The sequence below is a fragment of the Tamandua tetradactyla genome, chromosome 23 (assembly GCF_023851605.1).
Source record: "Tamandua tetradactyla isolate mTamTet1 chromosome 23, mTamTet1.pri, whole genome shotgun sequence".
In the NCBI taxonomy this organism is placed as follows: domain Eukaryota; kingdom Metazoa; phylum Chordata; class Mammalia; order Pilosa; family Myrmecophagidae; genus Tamandua; species Tamandua tetradactyla.
Genome location: NC_135349.1, coordinates 53,151,862 through 53,173,628, shown reverse-complemented (window position 1 = coordinate 53,173,628; position 21,767 = coordinate 53,151,862). Strand labels below are relative to the sequence as shown.

At 38.0% G+C, this 21,767-nt stretch overlaps 1 protein-coding gene and 1 pseudogene across 2 annotated transcripts in view; both read right to left on the bottom strand.

Annotated features, from left to right (window-relative positions):
* ADCY9 (adenylate cyclase 9) overlaps positions 1-21,767 on the bottom strand; it is a 215,169-nt gene that overhangs the window by 78,986 nt on the left and 114,416 nt on the right. The window lies entirely within an intron of this gene.
* Positions 17,520-20,157, bottom strand: LOC143667593 (bifunctional methylenetetrahydrofolate dehydrogenase/cyclohydrolase, mitochondrial pseudogene; annotated as a pseudogene).

Sequence of the window (21,767 nt, the reverse complement as noted above, 5' to 3'; positions counted from 1 at the left end):
ATTCACCAGGATAGATCATGTTAGGTCACAAAACAAGTCTCAATAAATTTTCATTTGCCTTTTTTTTTTTTTTTTTTTTGAGATTGGCAGGCACCAGGAATCGAACCCAGGTCTCCAGTATGGCAGGCGAGAACTCTGCCTGCTGAGCCACCATGGCCCGCCCTCAATACATTTTTAAAGACAGAAAATACACAAAGTATCTTCTCCAACCACAATGGAATGAAGCTAGAAATCAGTAACAGAACTGGAATATTCATAAATATATGGAAATTAAACAACACACTCTAAAACAATCAGTGGGTCAAGAAAGAAATTGCAAGAGATATCAGGAAATTATCTTGAGACAAATGAAAATAAAACACAGCATACCAAAACTTAGAGGACACAAATAAAGGCAGTACTTAGAGGGAAATTTATAGCTCTAAATGCTTACATTAAAAAAAAAAAAGAAGAAAGATCTCAAACCAGAGACCTAACTGCTCACCTGGTGGAACTAGAAAAAGAAGAGCAAACTAAAGCCAAAGTAAGCAGAAGGAAGGAAATAAAATTAGAGTGGAGACAAATGCAATAGAAAAAAATAAGAAAATTAAACGAAAACAAAAGTTGGTACTTTAAAGGATTAATAAAACCGACAAACTTTTAACAGGACTGACAAAGAAAAAAAGAGAGAAGGCACAAATAAATAAAATCAAAAGTGAAAGGGGGACATTACTACCAAAATAAAAGGGATTATAAGAGGATACTATAAACAATTATATGCCGATAAATTATACATCCTAGATGAAAAATGGACAAATTCCCAGAAGCATACAAACTTCCTACACTGACTCCAGAAGAAACAGAAGATCTCAATAGACTAATACCAAGTAAAGACATCGAATCAGTAATCAAAAACCTCACAACAAAGAAAAGACTAGGTCCATACGGTTTCACTGGTGAATTTTACCAAACATTCAGAAAAGAATTAACACCAGTACCACACAACCTCTTCCAAAAATTGAGAAAGAGGAACACTTCCCAACTCATTCCACAAGGCCAGTGTCATGCTAATACCAAAACCGGATAAAGGTATTACCAGAAAAGAAAGTTACAGGCCAATATCCTTTATGAATATAGATATCCTCAACAAAAATACTGGCAAACCAATCCCAACAGCACATAAAAGAATAAATCAAGAAAAAAAAGTTCCAGTTACAAAAGCCACTAAAAAAATCACATATCAAGGAATAAATTTATCCATGGTTGTAAAGGACTTATACATGGAAAACTACAAAGCATTGCTGAAAGAAATAAAAAGAGACATAAATAATGCAAGGACATTCCTTGTTCATGGATTGGAAGACTAAATATTGTTAGATGTCAATTCTACCCAAAGCAATTTACCGATTCAGTCCAATCCCCATCAAATTCCAACTCTTCTTTGCAGAAACAAAAATGCCAGTTATCAAATTCATATAGGTAAGCAGCCTCCAGTAGTCAAAACCATCTTGAAAATGAAGAGCAAAGTTGCAGGACTCAAACTACCCAATTTTAAAACGTACTACAAAGCAACAGTAATCAAAACAGTGTGGATTTCAAACAAGGACAGACATACAGACCAATGGAATCAAATTGAGAGCTCAGAAATGAATTCTAACTTCTATGGCCAACTGATTTTGACAAGGGTGCCAAATCCACTAGGTGGGGAAAGAATAGTCTCTCCAACAAATGATGCTCAGAAAACTGGATCTCTGTTTGCAAAAGAATGAAATGGACTTTTACCACACAACACATACAAAAATTAACTCAAAATGGATCAGAGACCTAAATATAAGAACCAAAACTATAATACTCCTAAGCAAAACATAAGGAAACATCTTCAAGACCACGTGTTAGGCAATGATTTCCTAGACTTTACCACAAAGGCACAAATAACAGAAGAAAAAATAGATAAGTGGGAATTCATCAAAATTTAAAACTTTGTGTATCAATGGACTTTACCAAGAAAGTAAAAAGACAACCCGCAGAGTAGAGGAAAATATTTGGAAACCATCTATCTGAAAAGGGTTTATTTAATATCTAGATTATAAGAAGAACTTCTACAACTCAACAACAAGAAGACAACCCAATTTAAAAATGGGAAAAAGACTCAACTAAACATTTCTCCAAAATTTGATATACAAATGGCCTATAAATACAGGAAAAGTTGCTCAACATGAGATACTATCACACACCCACTAGAATGGCAAAACAAGAGCTGGAAAGGTTGTGGAGAAACAGTACATACATTGTTGGTGGGAACATAAAATGTCACTGTGAAAAACAGTTTGGCTGTTCCTCAGAAAAGTAAGTATAAAATTATCATATAGGAAGATGGCGGCTTAGTAAGATGCGCGGATCTTAGTTTCTTCTCCAGGGCAGCTACTAGGGGACTAGAAACGATACAGAAAGCGCACAAAGCCACAACAGAGATAAAAAAGACAGTATACACCATCCTGGAACGGCTGGCTGGCTGAGAGAAGCAGCTCGGGTGAGATTGCAGAGGCGCGCGGGCCTCAACGGGCGGGGCGGGAAGCGGCCGGAGTTACTCCCTTCCCCCTTCCAGGGCCGGCTGGGAGAATTGGAGAGGCGGTCCCCTGAAACCAAGGCGGCTGGCGCCCACACCACGCGCAGCCCCCCGGACCAACTGAGAGAATTGGATCGGAAATCCCCAGGCCGTGGAGAAGGGTGACGGGTGGGGAGGCCCCTTCCAAACCCGTGACTCCCGGGGAACGTGCACTCTCCCGGGCGGGCCGCTGCCGCTGGCGCCCTCTCGCCACGCTTGTCGCCCAGGGCCGACTAGGAAATTCGGACGGGCTCTTTCCCGGGCTGCGGCGACCAGCAACCCTACCTGCGTTCGGACCCTGGGCCGGCTCAAGCCGCTTAGGCTAGCGAACCCCCCGGACGGCGAGAGTTTTCCAAAGTTTAAGGTCCCACAGCACCTTTTACTGGTGGGACCCGCAGACAAACGTGTGCCACGAGCGCCACCTACTGGGCAGGATAAGAAAAACAGAACCCAGAGATTTCACAGGAAAATCTTCCAAACGTTTGGCTCCAATACCCAGGGAAATCTGTCTAAATGTGCAGACGCCAACAGAAGATAACGGATCACGCTCAAATAATTGAAAATATGGCCCAGTCAAAGGAACAAACCAATAGTTCAAATGAGATACAGGAGCTGAGACAACTAATGCTGAATATACAAACAGAAATGGAAAACCTCTTCAAAAACGAAATCGATAAATTGAGGGAGGACATGAAGAAGACATGGGCTGAACATAAAGAAGAAATAGAAAAACTGAAAAAACAAATCACAGAACTTATGGAAGTGAAGGACAAAGTAGAAAAGATAGAAAAAACAATGGATACCTACAATGATAGATTCAAAGAGACAGAAGATAGAATTAGTGATTTGGAGGATGGAACATCTGAATTCCAAAAACAAACAGAAACTATCGGGAAAAGAATGGAAAAATTTGAACAGGGGATCAGGGAACTCAAGGACAATATGAACCGCACAAATATACGTGTTGTGGGTGTCCCAGAAGGAGAAGAGAAGGGAAAAGGAGGAGAAAAACTAATTGAAGAAATTTTCACTGAAAATTTCCCAACTCTTATGAAAGACCTAAAATTACAGATCCAAGAAGTGCAGCGTACCCCAAAGAGATTAGACCCAAATAGGCGTTCTCCAAGACACTTACTAGTTAGAATGTCAGAGGTCAAAGAGAAAGAGAGGATCTTGAAAGCAGCAAGAGAAAAACAATCCATCACATACAAGGGAAACCCAATAAGACTATGTGTAGATTTCTCAGCAGAAACCATGGAAGATAGAAGACAGTGGGATGATATATTTAAATTACTAAAAGAGAACAACTGCCAACCAAGACTCCTATATCCAGCAAAATTGTCCTTCAAAAATGAGGGAGAAATTAAAACATTCTCAGACAAAAAGTCACTGAGAGAATTTGTGACCAAGAGACCAGCTCTGCAAGAAATACTAAAGGGAGCACTAGAGTCAGAACCGAGAAGACAGAAGAGAGAGGTATGGAGAAGAGTGTAGAAAGAAGGAAAGTCAGATATGATATATATAATACAAAAGGCAAAATGGCAGAGGAAAATATTATCCAAACAGTAATAACACTAAATGTTAATGGACTGAATTCCCCAATCAAAAGACATAGATTGGCAGAATGGATTAAAAAACAGGATCCTTCTATATGCTGTCTACAGGAAACACATCTTAGTCCCAAAGATAAACATAGGTTGAAAGTGAAAGGTTGGGAAAAGATATTTCATGCAAATAACAACCAGAAAATAGCAGGAGTGGCTATACTAATATCCAACAAATTAGACTTCAAATGTAAAACAGTTAAAAGAGACAAAGAAGGACACTATATACTAATAAAAGGAACAATTAAACAAGAAGACATAACAATCATAAATATTTATGCACCGAACCAGAATGCTCCAAAATACGTGAGGAATACACTGCAAATACTGAAAAGGGAAATAGACACAAATACCATAATAGTTGGAGACTTCAATTCCCCACTCTCATCAATGGACAGAACATCTAGACAGAGGATCAATAAAGAAATAGAGAATCTGAATATTACTATAAAGGAGCTAGACTTAACAGACATTTATAGGACATTACATCCCACAACAGCAGGATACACCTTTTTCTCAAGTGCTCATGGATCATTCTCAAAGATAGACCATATGCTGGGTCACAAAGCAAGTCTTAACAAATTTAAAAAGATTGAAATCATACACAACACTTTCTCGGATCATAAAGGAATGAAGTTGGAAATCAATAATAGGCGGAATGCCAGAAAATTCACAAATACCTGGAGGCTCAACAACACACTCTTAAACAACGAGTGGGTCAAAGAAGAAATTGCAAGAGAAATTAGTAAATACCTCGAGGCAAATGAAAATGAAAACACGACATATCAAAACTTATGGGATGCAGCAAAGGCAGTGCTAAGAGGGAAATTTATTGCCCTAAATGCCTATATCAGAAAAGAAGAAAAGGCAAAAATGCAGGAATTAACTGTTCAATTGGAAGAACTGGAGAAAGAACAGCAAACTAATCCCAAAGCAAGCAAAAGGAAAGAAATAACAAAGATCAGAGCAGAAATAAATGAAATTGAAAACATGAAAACAGTAGAGAAAATCAATAAGACCAGAAGTTGGTTCTATGAGAAAATCAATAAGATTGATGGGCCCCTATCAAGATTGACAAAAAGAAGAAGAGAGAGGATGCAAATAAATAAGATCAGAAATGGAAGAGGAGACATAACTACTAACCTCACAGAAATAAAGGAAGTAATAACAGGATACTATGAACAACTTTACGCTAATAAATACAACAATTTAGATGAAATGGACGGGTTCCTGGAAAGACATGAACAACCAACTTTGACTCAAGAAGACATAGATGACCTCAACAAACCAAGCACAAGTAAAGAAATTGAATTAGTCATTCAAAAGCTTCCTAAAAAGAAAAGTCCAGGACCAGATGGCTTCACATGTGAATCTACCAAACGTTCCAGAAAGAATTAGTACCAATTCTCCTCAAACTCTTCAAAAAAATCGAAGTGGAGGGAAAACTGCCTAATTCATTCTATGAAGCCAACATCACCCTCATACCAAAACCAGGCAAAGATATTACAAAAAAAGAAAACTACAGACCAATCTCTCTAATGAATACAGATGCAAAAATCCTCAATAAAATTCTAGGAAATCGTATCCAACAACACATTAAGAGAATTATACATCATGACCAAGTAGGATTCATCCCAGGTATGCAAGGATGGTTCAACATAAGAAAATCAATTAATGTAATACACCATATCAACAAATCAAAGCAGAAAAATCACATGATCATCTCAATTGATGCAGAGAAGGCATTCGACAAGATTCAACATCCTTTCCTGTTGAAAACACTTCAAAAGATAGGAATACAAGGGAACTTCCTTAAAATGATAGAGGGAATATATGAAAAACCCACAGCTAATATCATCCTCAATGGGGAAAAACTGAAAACTTTCCCCCTAAGATCAGGAACAAGACAAGGATGTCCACTATCACCACTATTATTCAACATTGTGTTGGAGGTTCTAGCCAGAGCAATTAGACAAGAAAAAGAAATACAAGGCATCAAAATTGGAAAGGAAGAAGTAAAACTATCACTGTTTGCAGACGATATGATACTATACGTCGAAAACCCGGAAAAATCCACAACAAAACTACTAGAGCTAATAAATGAGTACAGCAAAGTAGCAGGTTACAAGATCAACATTCAAAAATCTGTAGCATTTCTATACACTAGTAATGAACAAGCTGAGGGGGAAATCAAGAAACGAATCCCATTTACAATTGCAACTAAAAGAATAAAATACCTAGGAATAAATTTAACTAAAGAGACAAAAAAACCTATATAAAGAAAACTACAAAAAACTGCTAAAAGAAATCACAGAAGACCTAAATAGATGGAAGGGCATACCGTGTTCATGGATTGGAAGACTAAATATAGTTAAGATGTCAATCCTATCTAAATTGATTTACAGATTCAATGCAATACCAATCAAAATCCCAACAACTTATTTTCCAGAAATAGAAAAACCAATAAGCAAATTTATCTGGAAGGGCAGGGTGCCCCGAATTGCTAAAAGCATCTTGAGGAAAAAAAACGAAGCTGGAGGTCTCGCGCTGCCTGACTTTAAGGCATATTATAAAGCCACAGTGCTCAAAACAGCATGGTATTGGCATAAAGATAGATATATCGACCAATGGAATCGAATAGAGTGCTCAGATATAGACCCTCTCATCTATGGACATTTGATCTTTGATAAGGCAGTCAAGCCAACTCACCTGGGACAGAGCAGTCTCTTCAATAAATGGTGTCTAGAGAACTGGATATCCATATGCAAAAGAATGAAAGAAGACCCGTATCTCACACCCTATACAAAAGTTAACTCAAAATGGATCAAAGATCTAAACATTAGGTCTAAGACCATAAAACAGTTAGAGGAAAATGTTGGGAGATATCTTATGGATCTTACAACTGGAGGCGGTTTTATGGACCTTAAACCTAAAGCAAGAGCACTGAAGAAGGAAATAAATAAATGGGAACTCCTCAAAATTAAACACTTTTGTGCATCAAAGAACTTCATCAAGAAAGTAGAAAGACAGCCTTCACAATGGGAGACAATATTTGGAAATGACATATCAGATAAAGGTCTAGTATCCAGAATTTATAAAGAGATTATTCAACTCAACAACAAAAAGACAGCCAACCCAATTACAAAATGGGAAAAAGACTTGAACAGACACCTCTCAGAAGAGGAAATACGGATGGCCAAGAGGCACATGAAGAGATGCTCAATGTCCCTGGCCATTAGAGAAATGCAAATCAAAACCACAATGAGATATCATCTCACACCCACCAGAATGGCCATTATCAACAAAACAGAAAATGACAAGTGCTGGAGAGGATGCGGAGAAAGAGGCACACTTATCCACTGTTGGTGGGAATGTCAAATGGTGCAACCACTGTGGAAGGCAGTTTGGCGGTTCCTCAAAAAGCTGAATATAGAATTGCCATACGACCCAGCAATACCATTGCTGGGAATCTACTCAAAGGACTTAAGGGCAAAGACACAAACGGACATTTGCACACCAATGTTTATAGCAGCGTTATTTACAATTGCAAAGAGATGGAAACAGCCAAAATCTCCATCAACAGAAGAGTGGCTAAACAAACTGTGGTATATACATACAATGGAATACTATGCAGCTTTAAGACAGAATAAACTTATGAAGCATGTAATAACATGGATGGACCTAGAGAACATTATGCTGAGTGAGTCTAGCCAAAAACTAAAGGACAAATACTGTATGGTCCCACTGATGTGAACAGACATTCGAGAATAAATTTGGAATATGTCCTTGATAACAGAGTCCAGCAGGAGGTAGAAACAGGGTAAGATAATGGCCAATTGGAGTTGAAGGGATACAGACGGTGTAACAGGACTAGATACAAAAACTCAAAAATGGACAGCACAATAATACCTAATTGTAAAGTAATCATGTTAAAACACTGAATGAAGCTGCATCTGAGATATAGGTTTTTGTTTTGTTTTGTTTTGTTTTGTTTTGATTTTACTATTATTACTTTTATTTTTTTCTCTATATTAACATTCTATATCTTTTTCGGTTATGTTGCTAGTTCTTCTAAACCAATGCATATGTACTAAGAAATGATGATCAGGCATCTATGTGATGATGTTAAGAATTAATGATTGCATATGTAGAATGGTATGATCTCTAAATGTTGGGTTAATTCCTTTTTTTCCGTTAATTAAAAAAAAAAAAAAAGAGAGAGAAGGGATAATTGGAGCTGAAGGGATACAGACTGTACAACGGGACTGGATATAAAAACTCAGAAATGGACAGCACAATACTACCCAATTGTAATGCAATTATGTTAAAACACTGAATGAAGCTGCATGTGAGGTATAGGTTTTTTGTTTTTGTTTTTGTTTTTTTTTCTTTCTATTGTTTTAATTCTTATTCTGTTGTCTTTTTATTTCTTTTTCTAAATCGATGCAAATGTACTAAGAAATGATGAATATGCAACTATGTGATGTTATTAAGAATTACTGATTGTACATGTAGATTGGAATGATTTCTAATTGTTTTGTTAATTCTTTTTTTAATTAATAAAAAAAAAGTAAAAAAAAAAAAAATTATCATATAACCTGACAATCCCACTTCTAGGTATATAGAGTACCCAAAAGAATTGAAACCAGGGACTGGAAAAGATAGTTGCATTATTCAGAATTGCCAAAATGTGGAAGCAACCCAAGTGCCCATCCAGAGATGAATGGATAAACAAAATGTGGTTTATACATACAATGGAATATTATTCAGCTGGAAAAAAGAACGCAGTTCTGATGCATGCAACAACATAGATGAACCTTGAAGATGTTGAGAGAAATAATACAGATACAAAGGACAAATCTCACTTGATTCCACTTATATGAAACAGGCAGAATGCAAATTCATAGAGTCAGAAGCTCAAATAAAGTTTATCGGGCTGGGTTGGGGTGGGGAATGGGGAGCTAATGTTTAATTGCTATAGTAATATTGTTTCATCAGTTGTAACAAAGTTACCACACTAATGCAAAAATGTTAATAATGCAAACTGTGTATGTGAGAAGGGGGTATTTAGGAATTCTGTACTTTCTGCATGATTTTTCTACAAACCTACAACTGCTCTAATAAAAAAAAAACTCCAGCCTAGTAACCAGCATAGATGATCTAAAACTAAGATTTTTCACAGGTCTCAATAACAAGTTAACATTTCTCTCCTGTTAACCATTATAATGCCCTATGATACATATATCACATATCTGCCTCTGTATGTATGTGTGTACATAGAAATAGAAATAGAAGCACATATATGTAGGGAAATATAAAAACAATAACAATTATGGAATATGTATATATATTTATTATAAAGTTATTATATAAAAAAACTTTTGTTCTTTTGGGAGGCAACTGAAAAGACTCCCTCTTTAAATAATTTCTTTAAGTGCAATCCCTTAACTACATATTGATATTCACTTGGTAATATTTTCAACCAACTCACATACCAATATATATGTAGACCCTTAGACATATATTCATATTCACACAATACAGAGAGCAAAATGATACAGATAATTGTAACAACAGTCTTTAAGCTTTACCTTCATGTAACCAAGATGCTCCTTTTGCTTGCAATATTTTATGATCAAGACAACTGGATGATCAAAGTCCTCCCTGCCCACCCCCACTCCTAACACACACACATTTAAAAAATAAATAGACTTTGGAATATCTTTCATTCTTTGCCCCCACCACTGCCCACATGGCAGGTCCAAGTCCTTGCAGACAGCACATTTCTTCCTGAACAGTAAGGATGGGCTTCCCTAATGATTAGTTTTGATAGTGGGGTAGAAGATGGAAACACATTTCCTTTCCAAAACCACATTACAATGGTGAGCTAGTTCCTTGGTACAGATGGAAGCAGAGTGCCAGAGAGGAGCTGAAGCAATGTGGAGGTCAGGAAGTTTGCGGAGGCTGGTTCTGGTGGCTCCACCCATCTAGATGGCAGGAGGGCTAAGCGGAGATGGGGACATTGCTGCAGCAGCCAGGGCAAAAGACTGGGGACTAGTCCCAAAGTTACTTACAGACTTTCCTTACAATGTCTTAAGAAGGCAGTGTATTTTGAGCAATAAGAGAAAAATCTTTGTTATTTAGATTAACCCTCATCCCTCAAAATTTTGTTTTTGTTGTTTTCATTACAGATTTCTCCCCAACCTACCCCTAAACCCCTTGTGCCCAGTTGGCACAAGGCCCCTTGGCAACAGCAGCTGCCCCACCCTGACACACTGGCTTAGTGAGACATCAGATTCCATTCTCCATGGTGCTCATCACAGATAGAGACAGGTCTGAGGTGCAGAAGGGTGCCAAAGAAAGATCTTTTCATTACTCTCTGTTCCCTTCATTTGTCGGGGGGGTGGGGGGGAGGGGAGGAAACACACAATAATAAAAAGTTGTCAGGCAGACATAAGAGAAATTGTTGTTTGTTTGTTTTTTGTTTTTGCATGGGCAGGCACCGGAAATCGAACGTGGGTCTCTGGCATACAGGCGAAAACTCTGGCACTGAGCCACCATTGCCCACCAGAGAAATTTAATTAATCATAAATACTATTTTAAATTTATATTTGCACTGCTGTTTTAAAATTAGATAACACCAGTAACATTAAAATGAGGTCTCCATTAAAACAAATGACTATATATTGTTCAGCTTTCAATGACTTCCTAGCTCAACAATAAAAAGCAATTCTAAATTTGTTACATGCATTACTGTGAAACACAGCAATTCATTCCTTTGTCACAATTTCTCCCTTCTGTGGTTTAAATAACTCCTCTTTGTTTGACCAATGGCACTACAATATTAAGAGTTTATTATGGGGACTTCCGGAGAAGATGGCGGCTTAGTAAGACGCGCGATCTTAGTTTCTTCTCCAGGACAGCTACTAGGGGAGTAGAAACGATACAGAACAGTGCCCAAAGCCACAACAGAGATAAAAAAGACAGCGTACCCCATCCTGGAACGGCTGGCTGGCTGAGAGAAGCCGCTCGGGTGAGATCGCCGAGGCGCGCGGGCTTCACCAGGCAGGGTGGCAAGCAGCCGGAGTCGCTTCCTTCCCCCTTCCTGGGCCGGCTGGGAGAATTGGAGAGGCGGTCCCCTGAAACCGCAGCGGCTGGCGCCCACACCACGCGCGGCCCCCCAGACCAACTGAGAGAATTGGATCGGAAATTCCCAGGCTGCGGAGAACGGTGACGGGTGGGGGAGGCCCCTTCCAAACCCGTGACTCCCCGGGAACGTGCACTCTCCCGGGAGGGCCGCTGCCGCTGGCACCCTTCCGCCACGCTTGTCGCCCCGGGCCGACTAGGAAATTCGGACGGGCGCTTTCCCGGGCTGCGGCGGTGAGCAACCCTCCCCGTGTTCGGACCCTGGGCCGGCTCGCACTCTTCCAAGCCGCTTCGGCTGGCGAACCTCCCGGACGGCGAGAGTTTTCCAAAGTTTAAGGTCCCACAGCACCTTTAACTGGTGGGACCCGCAGACAAACGTGTGCCACGTGCGCCACCTACTGGGCAGGATAAGAAAAACAGAACCCAGAGATTTCACAGAAAAATCTTCCAAACGTTTGGCTCCAATACCCAGGGAAATCTGTCTAAATGTGCAGACGCCAACAGAAGATAACGGATCACGCTCAAATAATTGAAAATATGGCCCAGTCAAAGGAACAAACCAATAGTTCAAATGAGATACAGGAGCTGAGACAACTAATGCTGAATATACAAACAGAAATGGAAAACCTCTTCAAAAACGAAATCGATAAATTGAGGGAGGACATGAAGAAGACATGGGCTAAAAAAAAAAGAAGACATGGGCTGAACATAAAGAAGAAATAGAAAAACTGAAAAAACAAATCACAGAACTTATGGAAGTGAAAGACAAAGTAGAAAAGATGGAAAAAAACAATGGATACCTACAATGATAGATTCAAAGAGACAGAAGATAGAATTAGTGATTTGGAGGATGGAACATCTGAATTCCAAAAACAAACAGAAACTATCGGGAAAAGAATGGAAAAATTTGAACAGGGGATCAGGGAACTCAAGGACAATATGAAGAGCACAAATATACGTGTTGTGGGTGTCCCAGAAGGAGAAGAGAAGGGAAAAGGAGGAGAAAAACTAATTGAAGAAATTTTCACTGAAAATTACCCAACTCTTATGAAAGACCTAAAATTACAGATCCAAGAAGTGCAGCGCACCCCAAAGAGATTAGACCCAAATAGGCGTTCTCCAAGACACTTACTAGTTAGAATGCCAGAGGTCAAAGAGAAAGAGAGGATCTTGAAAGCAGCAAGAGAAAAACAACCCATCACATACAAGGGAAACCCAATAAGACTATGTATAGATTTCTCAGCAGAAACCATGGAGGCTAGAAGACAGTGGGATGATATATTTAAATTACTAAAAGAGAAAAACTGCCAACCAAGACTCCTATATCCAGCAAAATTGTCCTTCAAAAATGAGGGAGAAATTAAAACATTCTCAGACAAAAAGTCACTGAGAGAATTTGTGACCAAGAGACCAGCTCTGCAAGAAATACTAAAGGGAGCACTAGAGTCAGAACAGAGAAGACAGAAGAGAGAGGTATGCAGAAGAGTGTAGAAAGAAGGAAAGTCAGATATGATATATATAATACAAAAGGCAAAATGGTAGAGGAAAATATTATCCAAACAGTAATAACACTAAATGTTAATGGACTGAATTCCCCAATCAAAAGACAAAGACTGGCAGAATGGATTAAAAAACAGGATCCTTCTATATGCTGTCTACAGGAAACACATCTTAGTCCCAAAGATAAACATAGGTTGAAAGTGAAAGGTTGGGAAAAGATATTTCATGCAAATAACAACCAGAAAAGAGCAGGAGTAGCTATACTAATATCCAACAAATTAGACTTCAAATGTAAAACAGTTAAAAGAGACAAAGATGGACACTATATACTAATAAAAGGAACAATTAAACAAGAAGACATAACAAACATAAATGTTTACCCACCGAACCAGAATGCCCCAAAATATGTGAGGAATACACTGCAAACACTGAAAAGGGAAATAGACACAAATACCATAATAGTTGGAGATTTCAATTTCCCACTCTCATCAATGGACAGAACATCTAGACAGAGGATCAATAAAGAAATAGAGAATCTGAATATTACTATAAAGGAGCTAGACTTAACAGACATTTATAGGACATTACATCCCACAACAGCAGGATACACCTTTTTCTCAAGTGCTCATGGATCATTCTCAAAGATAGACCATATGCTGGGTCACAAAGCAAGTCTTAACAAATTTAAAAAGATTGAAATCATATACAACACTTTCTTGGATCATAAAGGAATGAAGTTGGAAATCAATAATAGGCGGAATGCCAGAAAATTCACAAATAACGTGGAGGCTCAACAACACACTCTTAAACAATGAGTGGGTCAAAGAAGAAATTGCAAGAGAAATTAGTAAATACCTCGAGGCAAATGAAAATGAAAATACAACATATCAAAACTTATGGGATGCAGCAAAGGCAGTGCTAAGAGGGAAATTTATTGCCCTAAATGCCTATATCAGAAAAGAAGAAAAGGCAAAAATGCAGGAATTAACTGTTCAATTGGAAGAACTGGAGAAAGAACAGCAAACTAATCCCAAAGCAAGCAAAAGGAAAGAAATAACAAAGATCAGAGCAGAAATAAATGAAATTGAAAACATGAAAACAGTAGAGAAAATCAATAAGACCAGAAGTTGGTTCTATGAGAAAATCAATAAGATTGATGGGCCCTTATCAACATTGACAAAAAGAAGAAGAGAGAGGATGCAAATAAATAAGATCAGATATGGAAGAGGAGACATAACTACTGACCTCACAGAAATAAAGGAGGTAATAACAGGATACTATGAACAACTTTACGCTAATAAATACAACAATTTAGATAAAATGGACGGGTTCCTGGAAAGACATGAACAACCAACTTTGACTCAAGAAGACATAGATGACCTCACCAAACCAATCACAAGTAAAGAAATTGAATTAGTCATTCAAAATCTTCCTAAAAAGAAAAGTCCAGGACCAGATGGCTTCACATGTGAATTCTACCAAACATTCCAGAAAGAATTAGTACCAATTCTCCTCAAACTCTTCAAAAAAATTGAAGTGGAGGGAAAACTACCTAATTCATTCTATGAAGCCAACATCACCCTCATACCAAAACCAGGCAAAGATATTACAAAAAAAGAAAACTACAGACCAATCTCTCTAATGAATATAGATGCAAAAATCCTCAATAAAATTCTAGCAAATCGTATCCAACAACACATTAAAAGAATTATACATCGTGACCAAGTAGGATTCATCCCAGGTATGCAAGGATGGTTCAGCATAAGAAAATCAATTAATGTAATACACCATATCAACAAATCAAAGCAGAAAAATCACATGATCATCTCAATTGATGCAGAGAAGGCATTCGACAAGATTCAACATCCTTTCCTGTTGAAAACACTTCAAAAGATAGGAATACAAGGGAACTTCCTTAAAATGATAGAGGGAATATATGAAAAACCCACAGCTAATATCATCCTCAATGGGGAAAAATTGAAAACTTTCCCCCTAAGATCAGGAACAAGACAAGGATGTCCACTATCACCACTATTATTCAACATTATGTTGGAGGTTCTAGCCAGAGCAATTAGACAAGAAAAAGAAATACAAGGCATCAAAATTGGAAAGGAAGAAGTAAAACTATCACTGTTTGCAGACGATATGATACTATACGTCGAAAACCCGGAAAAATCCACAACAAAACTACTAGCGCTAATAAATGAGTACAGCAAAGTAGCAGGTTACAAGATCAACATTCAAAAATCTGTAGCATTTCTATACACTAGTAATGAACAAGCTGAGGGGGAAATCAAGAAACGAATCCCATTTACAATTGCAACTAAAAGAATAAAATACCTAGGAATAAATTTAACTAAAGAGACAAAAAAACCTATATAAAGAAAACTACAAAAAACTGTTAAAAGAAATCACAGAAGACCTAAATAGATGGAAGGGCATACCGTGTTCATGGATTGGAAGACTAAATATAGTTAAGATGTCAATCCTACCTAAATTGATTTACAGATTCAATGCAATACCAATCAAAATCCCAACAACTTATTTTTCAGAAATAGAAAAACCAATAAGCAAATTTATCTGGAAGGGCAGGGTGCCCCGAATTGCTAAAAGTATCTTGAGGAAAAAAAACGAAGCTGGAGGTCTCGCGCTGCCTGACTTTAAGGCATATTATGAAGCCACAGTGGTCAAAACAGCATGGTACTGGCATAAAGATAGATATATCGACCAATGGAATCGAATAGAGTGCTCAGATATAAACCCTCTCATCTATGGACATTTGATCTTTGATAAGGCAGTCAAGCCAACTCACCTGGGACAGAACAGTCTCTTCAATAAATGGTGCCTAGAGAACTGGATATCCATATGCAAAAGAATGAAAGAAGACCCGTATCTCACACCCTATACAAAAGTTAACTCAAAATGGATCAAAGATCTAAACATTAGGTCTAAGACCATAAAACAGTTAGAGGAAAATGTAGGGAGATAGCTTATGAAACTTACAATTGGAGGCGGTTTTATGGACCTTAAACCTAAAGCAAGAGCACTGAAGAAGGAAATAAATAAATGGGAGCGCCTCAAAATTAAACACTTTTGTGCATCAAAGAACTTCATCAAGAAAGTAGAAAGACAGCCTACACAATGGGAGACAATATTTGGAAACGACATATCAGATAAAGGTCTAGTATCCAGAATTTATAAAGAGATTCTTCATCTCAACAACAAAAAAAACAGCCAACCCAATTACAAAATGGGAAAAAGACTTGAACAGACACCTATCAGAAGAGGAAATTCAAATGGCCAAAAGGCACATGAAGAGATGCTCAATGTCCCTGGCCATTAGAGAAATGCAACTCAAAACCACAATGAGATATCATCTCACACCCACCAGAATGGCCATTATTAACAAAACAGAAAATGACAAGTGCTGGAGAGGATGCGGAGAAAGAGGCACACTTATCCACTGTTGGTGGGAATGTCAAATGGTGCAACCACTGTGGAAGGCAGTTTGGCGGTTCCTCAAAAAGCTGAATATAGAATTGCCATATGACCCAGCAATACCATTGCTGGGAATCTACTCAAAGGACTTAAGGGCAAAGACACAAACGGACATTTGCACACCAATGTTTATAGCAGCGTTATTTACAATTGCAAATAGATGGAAACAGCCAAAATCTCCATCAACAGAAGAGTGGCTAAACAAACTGTGGTATATACATACGATGGAATACTATGCAGCTTTAAGACAGGATAAACTTATGAAGCATGTAATAACATGGATGGACCTAGAGAACATTATGCTGAGTGAGTCCAGCCAAAAACTAAAGGACAAATACTGTATGGTTCCACTGATGTGAACGGACATGCGAGAATAAATTTGGAATATGTCATTGGTAACAGAGTCCAGCAGGAGGTAGAAACAGGGTAAGATAATGGGCAATTGGAGTTGAAGGGATACAGACGGTGTAACAGGACTAGATACAAAAACTCAAAAATGGACAGCACAATAATACCTAATTGTAAAGTAATCTTGTTAAAACACTGAATGAAGCTGCCTCTGAGCTATAGGTTTTTGTTTTGTTTTGTTTTGTTTTGTTTTGATTTTACTATTATTACTTTTATTTTTGTCTCTATATTAACATTCTATATCTTTTTCCGTTATGTTGCTAGTTCTTCTAAACCGATGCAAATGTACTAAGAAATGATGATCATGCATCTATGTGATGATGTTAAGAATTACTGATTGCATATGTAGAATGGTATGATTTCTAAATGTTGGGTTAATTTCTTTTTTTCCGTTAATTAAAAAAAAGAGAGAGAGAGAAGGGGTAATTGGAGCTGAAGGGATACAGACTGTACAACGGGACTGGATATAAAAACTCAGAAATGGACAGCACAATACTACCCAATTGTAATGTAATTATGTTAAAACACTGAATGAAGCTGCATGTGAGGTATAGGTTTTTTGTTTTTTTTTCTTTCTATTATTGTTTTAATTCTTATTCTGTTGTCTTTTTATTTCTTTTTCTAAATCGATGCAAATGTACTAAGAAATGATGAATATGCAACTATGTGATGTTATTAAGAATTACTGATTGTACATGTAGAATGGAATGATTTCTAATTGTTTTGTTAATTCTTTTTTTTAATTAATAATAAAAAAAGAGTTTATTATGAAAGTGATCCATTAAAACCTACCTAACAATAACAGAATTTTACAGTTATTATATTTGAAAAGCAGGTGGAAGACCTGCTTAGGCTGGTACCTCCATCCTTCTCAAGAGCAGGGCCAAAATGGGGAAGAGAGAACCACCTCATCCAGCTCCCTAATTTCCCAAGGGCTACCCATTTCTCTTATTTTTTTTTAAACTAAAAAAAAAAAATTTAATCAGAAAAGTCTGGTTAAATTCAATGTTAACTCAAGCGCTTAAAAGCCTTTTAGGAAAACCAACAGGTTCAAAGAGAAAAGCAAGCAGCTACTGACAATTCTTTGGTGAAAAAATAAGTTGCATACTTAAGCTACCTTGTGATTATCAAGCCCAACTCTATCAGTTTTCTTTTTCAAAAATAGGTTTCAAGATACACAAAGAAACCATACAGATCTCTTTAGCTGTAAAAAAATTTAACAATGAAGTTTAAAGATACAGCAAAAGCCAAATATGACAACACACATAATAATTTCTAAAAAACCTTTCAATCCCAGAAAACTAACATGGGGCAATCTCACTGAATGTTAACATACACAAAACTAGAGCTAATAACAGATAGAATCCTAAACATTTTCCCAGTGACTAAGCTACAAAATGGCAGTATAGGAATACTATTAGTGTGTGGTTTTTCTTCTTTTTTACCCAATTGTTTTATCTAGATAGATCTATCAATGAATACATGTATAAATCTGGGTAACTTTTTTCTTACTCAATTGCTATCATTTCTTCCTGTTTACCATTCCCTTGATTTTCTCTGGCAATGCTTTTTTTTTCTTTTTCCTTTTTTTGGTTTGACGAGTTGAACTCAACAGCCTTGGAACCTAATGTGGGAATCAACTCTTATTGGAGCAGCACTTGTGAAATGCTATCCTAGAAAAGGCAAATTATAACAACTGCAGTAGCCTGACAAAGTCAAGCATCCATTCACAATGTGTCAATGCCCCATGTTGAATGGCTTGGAACCATAAGAATATCTTCTTCTGGGTCCCATAACCCTAGTAGGATACCACCATGCTCCTGGGTGAGAACTATTTGTGCAAATAGTCACACGTTTAAGCTTGCAATAAATACAAAGCACCATTTTAAGCCATTTCAATAGAATTTTTTTTAATGTTGCATTTCTATTGGCCTGCTTTGCTTCTTGAACTGGCTTGGAAAGCTGTACATAAAAGAGAAGATAAAACAGTTAATTGGGTGCTACTCTAGGCTCTTTAGACTTCAGCACTTCCTGCTCTTTAAGCCTCAGAAGGCTTTTGGCAGCAATGATGGTATTCTTCATCAGCATGGCCACCGGCATGGGACAAAGCCCCTAGGGGCTGGAGAGATATAACTGGCTTTCTGCCTGACTTCTTCAAAATCCATATCTCCAACCAATGTGGGGCTTAGTGGTTATGGGATCTTCAGCTCTGGTTATTCCCACATCAGTGATTGCTGATCCTTCCTTGATCACATCTGCTGTGATCAGATTGGGAATGCCTGCAGCAGTTACCACATTATCTGCAAGAGTGGTATGTTTTTTCAACTGTTCTTTGGGAGTTTAGCAATGAGATATTGTAGCACTGCATCACTCCCAGGATGCTCATGTGCCTGTCTGGGTGCAGTAAGACTGCAGTGGGTGTTCTAACAATCTTTGACCTTCCAGTCACAACCACATTCCTCCCTAGTGTTGGAATTCCAGCTTGCTTAATTATTTCCCACAGCTGGGAACATGGAATACTGATCCAAACACATCTACGGATGTAAATTACATGAAAGCGATCAACATCCTTGTCTGGAGAAACATCACTGCAGACCTTTCTTTCATCATTGTGCTCTAGAAGAGGCAACTGAACAAGGTGGCCATGTACATTGTCATCATTATTTAGCTTATTGATCAAATTCAGCAATTCTTACTCTGAAATCAAAGCTGGTTTCAAAATCACTTCATCAATAAGTTCCACATCTACAGCTGCCTGGGTCTTGCCAACCACAACCACGCTCAGGGGCAGCCCCCTGTTGCCCGAGGCCCATCCACTCTCCCACCTCCTGCCACATTTCCTGCTTGATCTGCTGGGCAAGTTTCTTTCCAGAAATGACAACAGCTTCTTGTGGAACTGCTGAGTGATGGAAGGGACAATGGAGGCAGTAGCTCTGCATGGGTTGGAGTAGCTGAGGGGGCAATGTGGGCACAAGAGAGAACACAGTCATGGCAGCTAGGGCAGTCTACTTCTGCCCTTCCTAGACAACCTGGAAATTCCTTGAAGTTAGGAAACATGTATGTTGATTCTATACTTTATCTTTCAAAGTTTAACTCAGTGTCTTCCAAAGAGTAAGTGTTTGGTATATGTTGGGTTGGCCAATGCAATTTTGGAGTGTTTCCACTGATGAAGCTCCAGTGGCTGCTCTGGCCCCCAGACCACTCAAAATCCCAAGAGTCTAAGGGAGTCACCTGGGTGGGGCCTTAGCTCACTCAGTGGAAAGGGCATAGTAAAGTTCTGATTAAACAAAATTCCTGGTCTGCAGATCATGACCCAAAGCCCAAAAAAGTGAATAGAAAGTTCCTAGGGCCATTAGGACTGAGAATGACCAGAGTCCTATATCAGTCAAGATTCGATAAGGAAAACAGAAGCCAGTATTCACAGATGGGAAGGATTTTATACGGGAATCAGAGGACTGTGGACCTAAAGATGGGGAAACCACCTCTAGAAGCAAGTGGCTCACCTGGAAGGCATGGCAAATGGGAATCTCATGGACAGCCTCTGCCAAGCAGACTCAGAAGCTATGGGGAACCTCACATCTGCTACCTGCCACGTGTTTGCTTGATTCTGCCACTATATGATGATGGCACTGTCTCCCCTGGCTTCTATATCATCAGAGACTCTAACCTGGGACCACGCAGAAAAAGGGACTCCGGGAAATTTGGTCTTAGGCTTTTCTCCTGCAATGAAGGGAAAAAATCAAAATGGGGCCGTGCCAATACCCTTCTTTTTTTTTTTTTAATATTTTTATTGATAAAAACTTAACATACAAACATTTGAACATTCTTTGCATGCAAACATTCTATACATGGTGTACAATTAATGGTTCACAAAATCATCACATAATTGTGGATTCATCACCATGACCATTTTTTTGAACATTTGTTATCACTCCAGAAAAAGAAAGAAAAAGGATAAAAGAAAAAACTCATACATACCATACCCCTTACCCTTCCCTCTCATTGACCACTAGTATTACCATCTACCCAATTTATTATGTCCCCCCATTATGTTTATTTTTTATCCATATTTTTTTAGTCATCTGTCCATACCCTGCATGAAAGGAGCATTAGACACAAGGTTTTCACAATCACACAGTCACACTATAAAAGCTATATAATTGACAAAAAGAAGAAGAGAGAGGATGCAAATAAATAAGATTAGAAATGAAAGAGGAGACATAACTACTGACCTCACAGAAATAAAGGAGGTAATAACAGGATACTATGAACAACTTTACGCTAATAAATACAACAATTTAGAAGAAATGGACAGGTTCCTGGAATGACATGAACAACCAACTTTGACTCAAGAAGAAATAGACGACCTCAACAAACCAATCACAAGTAAAGAGATTGAATTAGTTATTCAAAAGCTCCCTAAAAAGAAAACTCCAGGACCAGATGGCTTCACATGTGAATTCTATCAAACATTCCAGAAAGAATTAGTACCTACTCTCCTCGAACTCTTCAACATAATCGAAGTGGAGGGAAAACTACCTAATTCATTCTATGAAGCCAACATCACCCTCATACCAAAACCAGGCAAAGACATTACAAAAAAAGAAAACTACAGACCAATTTCTCTAATGAATACAGATGCAAAAATCCTCAATAAAATTCTAGCAAATCGTATCCAACAACACATTAAAAGAATTATACATCATGACCAAGTAGGATTCATCCCAGGTATGCAAGGATGGTTCAACATAAGAAAATCAATTAATGTAATACACCATATCAACAAATCAAAGCAGAAAAATCACATGATCATCTCAACTGATGCAGAGAAGGCATTTGACAAGATTCAACATCCTTTCCTGCTGAAAACACTTCAAAAGATAGGAATTCAAGGGAACTTCCTTAAAATGATAGAGGGAATATATGAAAAACCCACAGCTAATATCATCCTCAATGGGGAAAAATTGAAAACTTTCCCCCTAAGATCAGGAACAAGACAAGGATGTCCACTATCACCACTATTATTC